This window comes from Salvelinus fontinalis, chromosome 6 (assembly GCF_029448725.1).
Source record: "Salvelinus fontinalis isolate EN_2023a chromosome 6, ASM2944872v1, whole genome shotgun sequence".
In the NCBI taxonomy this organism is placed as follows: Eukaryota; Metazoa; Chordata; class Actinopteri; order Salmoniformes; family Salmonidae; genus Salvelinus; species Salvelinus fontinalis.
Window position 1 is genome coordinate 52,620,537 of NC_074670.1, and position 12,201 is coordinate 52,632,737.

Here is a 12,201-nt window from a genome sequence, read left to right on the forward strand (position 1 = left end):
GGCTAACAAGCTTGAACCTGAATCCTGTACATGTGACAATTAAACACTCTGAATCTGAATCAGGTGAATTACTATCAGAATCCAGACTAATCAACCAAAGATTTTCCAGTTTTTATAAAGAATTGTACACCAAGATAGATTTAATTATTTCTTTAAAGATATAAGAACTCCTCTTAACTGAGGAATCTGCTGGGAGCCCAAATCTCTCTCCATGAACTCAAAAGGGCATCACCTGGTTGGGACGGTATTGGGACGGAGGTCTGTTTAACATTTTTGAACCAATTATGTTGACTATTACTCTAAATGACTAACATTGCCGTTCACATAGCTTCATTTGGAAGGAATGTAAATACTGCATCCTTTCAAGCACGAAGGATGCCACACAGTGCTCCCACTTTCGCCACCTATTTTTGATAAACACAGATATAAAACTATTTTCAAAAATTCTGTCATCCCATCTCGAAACTTACCCAAATTAGTATTTTCAGACCAAAGCGGGTTTGTTAAAAAACGATTATCCTCAGATAACCCCCGTCGTCTATTACATACTGTATCTTACATCAGAAACTAAAAGCTCCTTGGGCAGTTCTATCTCTCAATGCAGAAAAAGCTTTTGCTGGACTAGAATGGTCATATCTTTAGTCGGTTTTGGGACAGATGGGACTTGGCTCCAATTTCATTAATATAATTAAAATACCATATGCTAATCCCTCAGCCATAGTAATAACAGACGATACCTGCTCTGCTCCGTTCAGAATAACTAGAAGTAGCAGGCAAGTCAATCCCAGGTTACATCTCAAGTTATAAAATAAATCTAACCGAATCTGCCCTACTCCCCCTCAAGAACCCGAAAGGGGACCCCATTCCTATTTATGGAATCCCAATAATTTCCCATTTTACATATTTAGAAATATATATTTCCTTCTTTAGATAAAACAATTTCCAAAAACTTAAACAGAACGCTCAAATCAATTCAATTCAATCTCAGTAGATGTACTAATTACCCAGTTGCTCTAACTGGCAGAATATCTATTGTGAAAATGAATATATTGCCTCGGTTGAATTTTGTGAGCTCAATGGCTTCTCTTCCGAATATTGGGATAAAATCCACAGTGCGTTTTCAAAATTTAAATGTAAAGGTTAGAGATCCCGGATTAAATTAACACATTTACAGAGAGGGAAAGACATTGGCGGTCTATCTGTTCCAAACTCTAAATTGTATTTCCAAGCATGAAATGCTAGATGAAGATGCGGGAGGAGGGGGGCTAGGGGGGGGGGGGGGGGCATGGTTTCCTGTTGGGGAGGGAGGGAAATGGGTTTAGGAGCAGGATCCTTTTTTAAATTTATTTTCCTTGCATAGAGAATTTGACCAAACTGTTGATGGTGCTCTTTGTCTTATGACTAAACAAATGAACATACAGTATCTGAAATAATATGATTTTAAATGTTATACCTCTACCCTTCTCAAAAAATGACAAACTAAAAAAGTTTGTAACAAAAAAAAACATGAACTACTCTTAAAAATGAAATGTCCATAATTGGAATTTCAATCGAACTTGCTCTTTTATCTGATACGAAGGAGACTTTTTCCAACGCAGGAATTAGAATTCCATCGTCAGTTCTAGAATTAGCCAAAATCATTTGCATGTCATTCGGTTGCGTTTTCAGCATATTGCAGACAACCTTAGTTTTGGTGCCGCCCGAGTGGCGCAGTGGACTAAGGCACTGCATCGCAGTTGCTAGCTGTGCCACTAGAGATCCTGGTTCGAGTCCAGGCTCTGTCGCAGCCGGCTGCGACCGGGAGACACATGACGGCGCACAATTGGCCCAGCGTCGTCCGGGTTAGGGGAGGGTTTGGCCGGCAGGGATGTCCTTGTCCCATTGCGCTCTAGCGACTCCTGTGCCAGGCCGGGCGCATGCATGCCGACACGGTTGCCAGTGTTTCCTCCGACACATTGGTGTGGATGACTTCCGGGTTAAGCCGGCATTGTGTCAAAAAGCAGTGCGGCTTGGTTGGGTCGTGTTTCGGAGGACACGTGGCTCTTGAGTCTGTACGGGAGTTACAGCGATGAGACAAGTCTGTAACTACCAATTGGATACCATGAAATTGGGGAGAGAAAAAAGGTTAAAAGTACAAATATTAAAATTAAAATAATAATAATAAAAAATAATAATGTTTGTATAGTGGTCAGGGCAATTTGTACGCTGAGTTGTGATGGAGGGAGTTTGCGGCAGTTGTCTCTTTCTCCCCCCCCTGTCGTTCCCTCTCTCATTCACATCAATCTTCATTTTTCTACCTGCCAACCCAGCACTTTTGTTCTTACAAAACAAAATACAACAGCCGTCCAAATCTCCCTCCTGTCTCTGTACACAGGAACACGGAGCTGGATTCATCTATTTGGGGATCTCTCTGCAGGATCCAGGATTTAGCCTGAATGGTAAGAGATTGACATGGGGTTTAACTGTAAGATGTCCTTTTGGAATCCAAAGTAATCTCATTTTGGGTATATTTACAGGAAAACGTGTTTGGAAATGTAGGTTTGCTAGATTAGGTATGGAGAGAGGTAACACAGTTCCCCTCAGGAAAATACAAAAATACACGCAAACACACACACACTCCCCAGCTGTAGGCATATCTGTGTGTCTGCATCAGAACTTCATAGAGTAGCTCAACCTGAGTGAACCTCAGTTTGACTGAAAGTTACCTCATCTACAGAGCTGTGTGTGTGTGTGTGTGTGTGTGTGTGTGTGTGTGTGTGTGTGTGCGTGCGTGCGTGCGTGCGTGCGTGCGTGCGTGCGTGTGTGTCTGTGTGTCTGTGTGTGTTGTCCTTAGTGCATCATACTTCCTTTTAGGCGGTTGTAGAATTTAACGTTACTTTTTTGGATAATAATAATTAGCGGTTATCGGCCTTATTCTGCTCAGCATGCATTATATGGTGTTTTACGTTGTACAATGAGGATATTTTTGCAGAATTCTGCATGCAGTCTCAATTTGGTGTTCGTCCCATTTTGTGAATTATTGCTCTCTCTCTCTCTCTCTCTCTCTCTCTCTCTCTCTCTCTCTCTCTCTCTCTCTCTGTCTTAGAAATTAGGTGATGAGTGAGTTATTTGTATGTGTGTGTGTGTGTGTGTGTGTGTGGGGGGGGGGGGGGGGGGGGGGGGGGATTAATGTTCAGTAGCTCATGACTATTACTGTGGGAAGCAGTCCTCTGCTGAGAGCTGAGGTAATCAAAGATAGGCTGAGGTATACACACACACACACACAAATGTTCCTGGACTGCTCCACCCTCTCATCTGCTCTCACACTCTCTTTATCCCTCCCTCCCTCCCTCCCTCCCTCCCTCCCTCCCTCCCTCCCTGAGGCTGGGGTAGGTCTGTCTGTCACACACAGGGATTACCCCAAATAAGGAGGCTGTCTGTCTCTGAGCAAAAAGCATTGGCCATTATTACAATGAAATAAACACACACAAACGCACTCACACAAACACACAAGCGTCTGCACACTCATACCTTATGACACACACACACACACACACACACACACACACACACACACACACACACACACACACACACACACACACACACACACACACACACACACACACACACACACACACACACACACACACACACGCCAAGTCTTATATTCATCAGATGATCTGTAATTTTACGATTATCCGTATCAGTAAAACTGCCCTTTATTACTCTATTACTCTTTATTACTTTATTACTCTTTATTACTTTATTACTCTTTATTACTTTATTACTCTTTATTACTTTATTACTCTTTATTACTCAAAATTCCCTCCTTCTCAATCGCTCTCTCTTTCTCTGCCCCTCTCCCCATCTCCCCCCTCTCTCTCTTTTGCTATCTCCCCAGAGTATTATATTATAGTATACACAGAGTATTTCCTATAAACTTAGAGGCTTGGCATATAATACACTCTAATGACTGGGCCTAGAATTGCTGGACAGTCACATCAACTTCTCTAAACATACTGTATACGCCCATGGCTGAAATTGTCTTTCAGTTCTCGGCTATCGATAAGCCCTCTCAGCTCGCTAAGCTACTTTATACGGCATTTATACGGTATTACCATTAGAGGGCTGCTAAGCTTTGAACCATTTAAGTGGTTTCAATAGACAAAAACCTGAAAGGTCCATGAATATCTCCAATAGTGCAGAACCTAACTTTAACAGAACTGGGCCAAATAGAACAGATTGGAGTTGCACAGAGGTAGAACAGAACCAAGGTGATGTCAGAGGTCATAGAAATAGAGCGGACAGAAAAAGCACAGTGGATCCGGATGTTGTTGCATATATAATACTGAGAAATGTTGTGCTGATCCATCATAGGGTTACTGCGTGAGCTTTGATGAACCGCACAGTCATGGCATAGGCGACCACAGGGTTCACACATCTCAAGCGGACGTTTTCATCTCCATAGACTTCACTCAGTGTGCATTTCGAGATCTGAGCAGTGAGGCCTTGCATTTCAAGTGGAACAATTACGCCCTCCCTCCCTCCCTCTCATGTTCATGCTCTCGCCTTCCACTCTGATGCTGTAGTAATTAATCAGAGGGACAGTGTAGATGGTAGAAGCCAGCAACTCTAGAGAGGAGAGCCCCACGTGCGTAGATGTCCCAGTGCTCGTTGGGCTATTGTGCCCTCAGAAGCACCCTGAAGGCTGACATTCACACCAACAACACAAAGACGGGCCGCAACCCCAGGGGGTAAACTTACAATGCATGTTCAACTTGTCATCGCTTCTCACTCGTTCTATCTTCCCCCTCTCTTGTGAAGAAGCTGTGTCACGTTATGGACTCTGAACTCATATACTGCCTTCCACATAGTCCCTCTTTCCCACCATCCTCTCTCTCTTTACCCCTTTCACTGTCTCAGCCAAAGAACATCTCACCCTTACCATTTTGCTTAAATATTATATTTATCTTGAAGATGGATCAGCAGAACTAAGTGCAACAGAAGTATTGGTATTGGTGAACGTGTTGCAAGACTCACGGATGGTCAGCTAGCAGCCAGAGTACAATGTAGAGAGCCCTTGGACATATATTATTTCAGTGGTCTAAGAAGTAACCTTTGGGTCCCTTCTGCTTACGGGGTTGGGGTGCAGCCAGGTCAGATGTCAGCTAAACCCCTCCCGTTACCAAGCTCCATGTCCCCTCTTAATAATGGCAGTAAGCACATTCCAATCGTCTGCAGCGACCTCATGATGAGAAATTCAGAGTGCTAAAAACTAATTCTAAAAACAGACAGGCACTCTGCCCTGAGCGTTTCTTCTAAAATAAACACAAACACCTTGTGGCTAATATTTCCCCTCACTAAGAGTTTTAACAGACCAGCATTTCTTATCTCTTTATCTCTTTCCTGGCTATAAGCCTTGAATGGGGGTTGAATGATAAAATATCAATGAACAAACCTGTGAGATACCAAGATCACTGACAAAATACTTATTTCATCCCAATTCTCTGGGACCTAAAACAGTAATCTAACTCACCCCCATATACACCCACTCAGCCCATAGACACTCAGTCAGACCATATACACCCACTCAGCCCATAAACACCCACTCAGCCCATATACACTCAGTCAGCCCATATACACACAGTCAGCCCATATTAAAACACCCAGTCATCCCATATAAAAACACCCACTCAGCCCATATACACTCAGTCAGCCCATAAACACCCAGTCAGCCCATAAACACCCAGTCAGCCCATAAACACCCAGTCAGCCCATAAACACCCAGTCAGCCCATAAACACCCAGTCAGCCCATAAACACCCAGTCAGCCCATAAACACCCAGTCAGCCCATAAACACCCAGTCAGCCCATAAACACCCAGTCAGCCCATATACACCCAGTCAGCCCATATTCACCCTGTCAGCCCATATACACCCAGTCAGCCCATAAACACCCAGTCAGCCCATAAACACCCAGTCAGCCCATAAACACCCAGTCAGCCCATATACACCCAGTCAGCCCATATACACCAAGTCAGCCCATATACACCCACTCAGCCCATATACACTCAGTCAGCCCATAAACACCCAGTCAGCCCATAAACACCCAGTCAGCCCATATACACCCAGTCAGCCCATATACAGCCAGTCAGCCCATAAACACCCAGTCAGCCCATAAACACCCAGTCAGCCCATAAACACCCAGTCAGCCCATAAACACCCAGTCAGTCCATATACACCCAGTCAGCCCATAAACACCCAGTCAGCCCATATACACCCAGTCAGCCCATATACACCCAGTCAGCCCATAAACACCCAGTCAGCCCATATACACCCAGTCAGTCTATATACACCCAGTCAGCCCATATACACCCAGTCAGCCCATATACACCCAGTCAGCCCATATACACCCAGTCAGCCCATATACACCCAGTCAGCCCATATACACCCAGGCAGCCCATATACACCTAGTCAGCCCATATACACCGAGTCAGCCCATATACACCCAGTCAGCCCATAAACACCCAGTCAGCCCATAAACACCCAGTCAGTCCATATACACCCAGTCAGCCCATAAACACCCAGTCAGCCAATATACACCCAGTCAGTCCATATACACCCAGTCAGCCCATATACACCCAGTCAGCCCATATACACCCAGTCAGCCCATATATACCCAGTCAGCCCATATACATCCAGTCAGCACCCAGTCAGCCCATATACACCCAGTCAGTCCATATACACCCAGTCAGCCCATATACACCCAGTCAGCCCATATATACCCAGTCAGCCCATATACATCCAGTCAGCACCCAGTCAGCCCATATACACCCAGGCAGCCCATATACACCTAGTCAGCCCATATACACCGAGTCAGCCCATATACACCCAGTCAGCCCATAAACACCCAGTCAGCCCATAAACACCCAGTCAGTCCATATACACCCAGTCAGCCCATAAACACCCAGTCAGCCAATATACACCCAGTCAGTCCATATACACCCAGTCAGCCCATATACACCCAGTCAGCCCATATACACCCAGTCAGCCCATATATACCCAGTCAGCCCATATACATCCAGTCAGCACCCAGTCAGCACCCAGTCAGCCCATATACACCCAGTCAGCCCATAAACACCCAGTCAGCCCATATACACCCAGTCAGCCCATAAACACCCAGTCAGCCCATAAACACCTAGTCAGTCCATATACACCCAGTCAGCCCATAAACACCCAGTCAGCCCATAAACACCTAGTCAGTCCATATACACCCAGTCAGCCCATATACACCCAGTCAGCCCATATACACCCAGTCAGCCCATAAACACCCAGTCAGCCCATATCCACCTAGTCAGTCCATATACACCCAGTCAGCCCATATCCACCCAGTCAGCCCATATCCACCTAGTCAGCCCATATTCACCCAGTCAATCAATCAATCAATCAATTTTATTTTATATAGCCCTTCGTACATCAGATAATATCTCGAAGTGCTGTACAGAAACCCAGCCTAAAACCCCAAACAGCTAGAATGCAGGTGTAGAAGCACGGTGGCTAGGAAAAACTCCCTAGAAAGGCCAAAACCTAGGAAGAAACCTAGAGAGGAACCAGGCTATGAGGGGTGGCCAGTCCTCTTCTGGCTGTGCCGGGTGGAGATTATAACAGAACTATGCCAAGATGTTCAAAAATGTTCATAAATGACAAGCATGGTCAAATAATAATCAGGAATAAATCTCAGTTGGCTTTTCATAGCCGATCATTAAGAGTTGAAAACAGCAGGTCTGGGACAGGTAGGGGTTCCATAACCGCAGGCAGAAGAGTTGAAACTGGAATAGCAGCAAGGCCAGGCGGACTGGGGGCAGCAAGGAGTCACCACAGCCGGTAGTCCCGACGTATGGTCCTAGGGCTCAGGTCCTCCGAGAGAAAGAGAGAAGGAGAAAATTAGAGAGAGCCAAGATTTTCAAAATGTTCATAAATGACAAGCATGGTGAAATAATAATCAGGAATAAATCTCAGTTGGCTTTTCATAGCCGATCATTAAGAGTTGAAAACAGCAGGTCTGGGACAGGTAGGGGTTTCGTAACCGCAGGCAGAAACAGTTGAAACTGGAATAGCAGCAAGGCCGGGCGGACTGGGGACAGCAAGGTGTCAGCATGCCCGGTAGTCCTGACGTATGGTCCTAGGGCTCAGGTTCTCAGAGAGAAAGAGAGAACGAGAGAATTAGAGAGAGCATACTTAAATTCACACAGGACACTGGATAAGACAGGAGAAGTACTCCAGGTATAACCAACTGACCCTAGCCCCCCGACACATAAACTACTGCAGCATAAATACTGGAGGCTGAGACAGGAGCGGTCAGGAGACACTGTGGCCCCATCCGAAGAAACCCCCGGACAGGGCCAAATAGGAAGGATATAACCCCACCCACTCTGCCAAAGCACAGCCCCCACACCACTAGAGGGATATCCTCAACCACCAACTTACAATCCTGAGACAAGGCCGAGTATAGCCCACAAAGGTCTCCACCACAGCACAACCAAGGGGGGGCGCCAACCCAGACAGGAAGTTCACGTCAGTAACTCAACCCACTCAAGTGACGCACCCCTCCTAGGGACGGCATGAAAGAGCACCAGCAAGCCAGTGACTCAGCCCCAGTAACAGGGTTAGAGGCAGAGAATCCCAGTGGAGAGAGGGGAACCGGCCCTGGAGAGACAGCAAGGGCGGTTCGTTGCTCCAGAGCCTTTCCGTTCACCTTCACACTCCTGGGCCAGACTACACTCAATCATATGACCTACTGAAGAGATAAGTCTTCAGTAAAGACTTAAAGGTTGAGACCGAGTCTGCGTCTCTCACATGGGTAGGCAGACTGTTCCATAAAAATGGAGATCTATAGGAGAAAGCCCTGCCTCCAGCTGTTTGCTTAGAAATTTTAGGGACAATTAGGAGGCCTGCGTCTTGTGACCGTAGCGTACGTGTAGGTATGTACGGCAGGACCAACTCGGAAAGATAGGTAGGAGCAAGCCCATGTAACGCTTTATAGGTTAACAGTAAAACCTTGAAATCAGCCCTTGCCTTAACAGGAAGCCAGTGTAGGGAAGCTAGCACTGGAGTAATATAAACCAAATTTCTTGGTTCTAGTCAGGATTCTAGCAGCCGTATTTAGCACTAACTGAAGTTTATTTAGTGCTTTATCCGGGTAGCCGGAAAGTAGAGCATTGCAGTAGTCTAACCTAGAAGTAACAAATGCATGGATTAATTTTTCTGCATCATTTTTGGACAGAAAATTTCTGATTTTTGCAATGTTACGTAGATGGAAAAAAGCTGTCCTTGAAACAGTCTTGATATGTTCATCAAAAGAGAGATCAGGGTCAAGAGTAACGCCGAGGTCCTTCACAGTTTTATTTGAGACGACTTTACAACCATCAAGATGAATTGTCAGATTTAACAGAAGATCTCTTTGTTTCTTGGGACCTAGAACAAGCATCTCTGTTTTGTCCGAGTTTAAAAGTAGAAAGTTTTCAGCCATCCACTTCCTTATGTCTGAAACACAGGCTTCTAGCGAGGGCAATTTTGGGGCTTCACCATGTTTCATTGAAATGTACAGCTGTGTGTCATCCGCATAGCAGTGAAAGTTAACATTATGTTTTCGAATAACATCCCCAAGAGGTAAAATATATAGTGAAAACAATAGTGGTCCTAAAACGGAACCTTGAGGAACACCGAAATGTACAGTTGATTTGTCAGAGGACAGACCATTCACAGAGACAAACTGATATCTTTCCGACAGGTAAGATCTAAACCAGGCCAGAACTTGTCCGTGTAGACCAATTTGGGTTTCCAGTCTCTCCAAAAGAATGTGGTGATCGATGGTGTCAAAGGCAGCACTAAGGTCTAGTAGCACGAGGACAGATGCAGAGCCTCGGCGGTCTGACGCCATTAAAAGGTCATTTACCACCTTCACAAGTGCAGTCTCAGTGCTATGATGGGGTCTAAAACCAGACTGAAGCATTTCGTATACATTGTTTGTCTTCAGAAAGGCAGTGAGTTGCTGCGCAACAGCTTTTTCTAAAATTTTTGAGAGGAATGGAAGATTCGATATAGGCCGATAGTTTTTTATATTTTCCGGGTCAAGGTTTGGCTTTTTCAAGAGAGGCTTTATCACTGCCACTTTTAGTGAGTTTGGTACACATCCGGTGGATAGAGAGCTGTTTATTATGTTCAACATAGGAGGGCCAAGCACAGGAAGCAGCTCCTTCAGCAGTTTAGTAGGAATAGGATCCAGTATGCAGCTTGAAGGTTTAGAGGCCATGATTATTTTCATCATTGTGTCAAGAGATATAGTACTAAAACACTTAAGTGTCTCTCCCGATCCCAGGCCCTCGCAGAGCTGTGCAGATCCAGGACAGCTAAGCCCTGGAGGAATACGCAGATTCAAAGAGGAGTCCGTAATTTGCTTTCTAATGGTCATGATCTTTTCCTCAAAGAAGTTCATGAATTTATTACTGCTGAAGTGAAAGCCATCCTCTCTTGGGGAATGATGCTTTTTAGTTAGCTTTGCAACAGTATCAAAAAGAAATTTTGGATTGTTCTTATTTTCCTCGATTAAGTTGGAAAAGTAGGATGATCGAGCAGCAGTGAGGGCTCTTCGGTACTGCACGGTACTGTCTTTCCAAGCTAGTCGGAAGACTTCCAGTTTTGTGTGGCGCCATTTCCGTTCCAATTTCCTGGAAGCTTGCTTCAAAGCTCGGGTATTTTCTGTATACCAGGGAGCTAGTTTCTTATGACAAATGTTTTTCGTTTTTAGGGGTGCAACTGCATCTAGGGTATTGCGCAAGGTTAAATTGAGTTCCTCAGTAAAGTGGTTAACTGATTTTTGTCCTCTGACGTCCTTGGGTAGGCAGAATGAGTCTGGAAGGGCATCAAGGAATTTTTGTGTTGTCTGAGAATTTATAGCACGACTTTTGATGCTCCTTGGTTGGGGTCTGAGCAGATTATTTGTTGCGATTGCAAACGTAATAAAATGGTGGTCCGATAGTCCAGGATTATGTGGAAAAACATTAAGATCTACAACATTTATTCCATGGGACAAAACTAGGTCCAGAGTATGACTGTGGCAGTGAGTAGGTCCAGAGACATGTTGGACAAAACCCACTGAGTCGATGATGGCTCCGAAATACTTTTGGAGTGGGTCTGTGGACTTCTCCATGTGAATATTAAAATCACCAAAAATTAGAATATGATCTGCTATGACTACAAGGTCTGATAGGAATTCAGGAAACTCAGAGAGGAACGCTGTATATGGCCCAGGAGGCCTGTAAACAGTAGCTATAAAAAGTGATTGAGTAGGCTGCATAGATTTCATGACTAGAAGCTCAAAAGACGAAAACGCCATTTTTTTTTTGTAAATTGAAATTTGCTCAGTCCATATCCACCCAGTCAGCCCATATCCACCCAGTCAGCCCATATACACCCAGTCAGCCCATATTCACCCAGTCAGCCCATAAACACCCTGTCAGCCCATATCCACCTAGTCAGCCCATATACACCCTGTCAGCCCATAAACACCTAGTCAGCCCATATCCACCCAGTCAGCCAATATACACCCAGTCAGCCCATATACACCCTGTCAGCCCATATCCACCCTGTCAGCCCATATCCACCCTGTCAGCCCATAAACACCTAGTCAGCCCATATCCACCTAGTCAGCCCATATACACCCTGTCAGCCCATATCCACCCTGTCAGCCCATATCCACCCTGTCAGCCCATAAACACCTAGTCAGCCCATATACACCCAGTCAGCCCATATCCACCCAGTCAGCCCATATCCACCCAGTCAGCCCATATCCACCTAGTCAGCCCATAAACACCCAGTCAGCCCATATCCACCTAGTCAGCCCATAAACACCCAGTCAGCCCATATACACCTAGTCAGCCCATATACACCCAGTCAGCTCATATTCACCCAGTCAGCCCATAAACACCCAGTCAGCCCATATTCACCCAGTCAGCCCATATACACCCTGTCAGCCCATATACACCCTGTCAGCCCATATCCACCTAGTCAGCCCATATTCACCCAGTCAGCCCATAAACACCCTGTCAGCCCATATCCACCTAGTCAGCCCATATACACCCTGTCAGCCCATATACACCCTGTCAGCCCATATCCACCCTGTCAGCCCATAAACACCCAGTCAGCCCATGTCCACCTAGTCA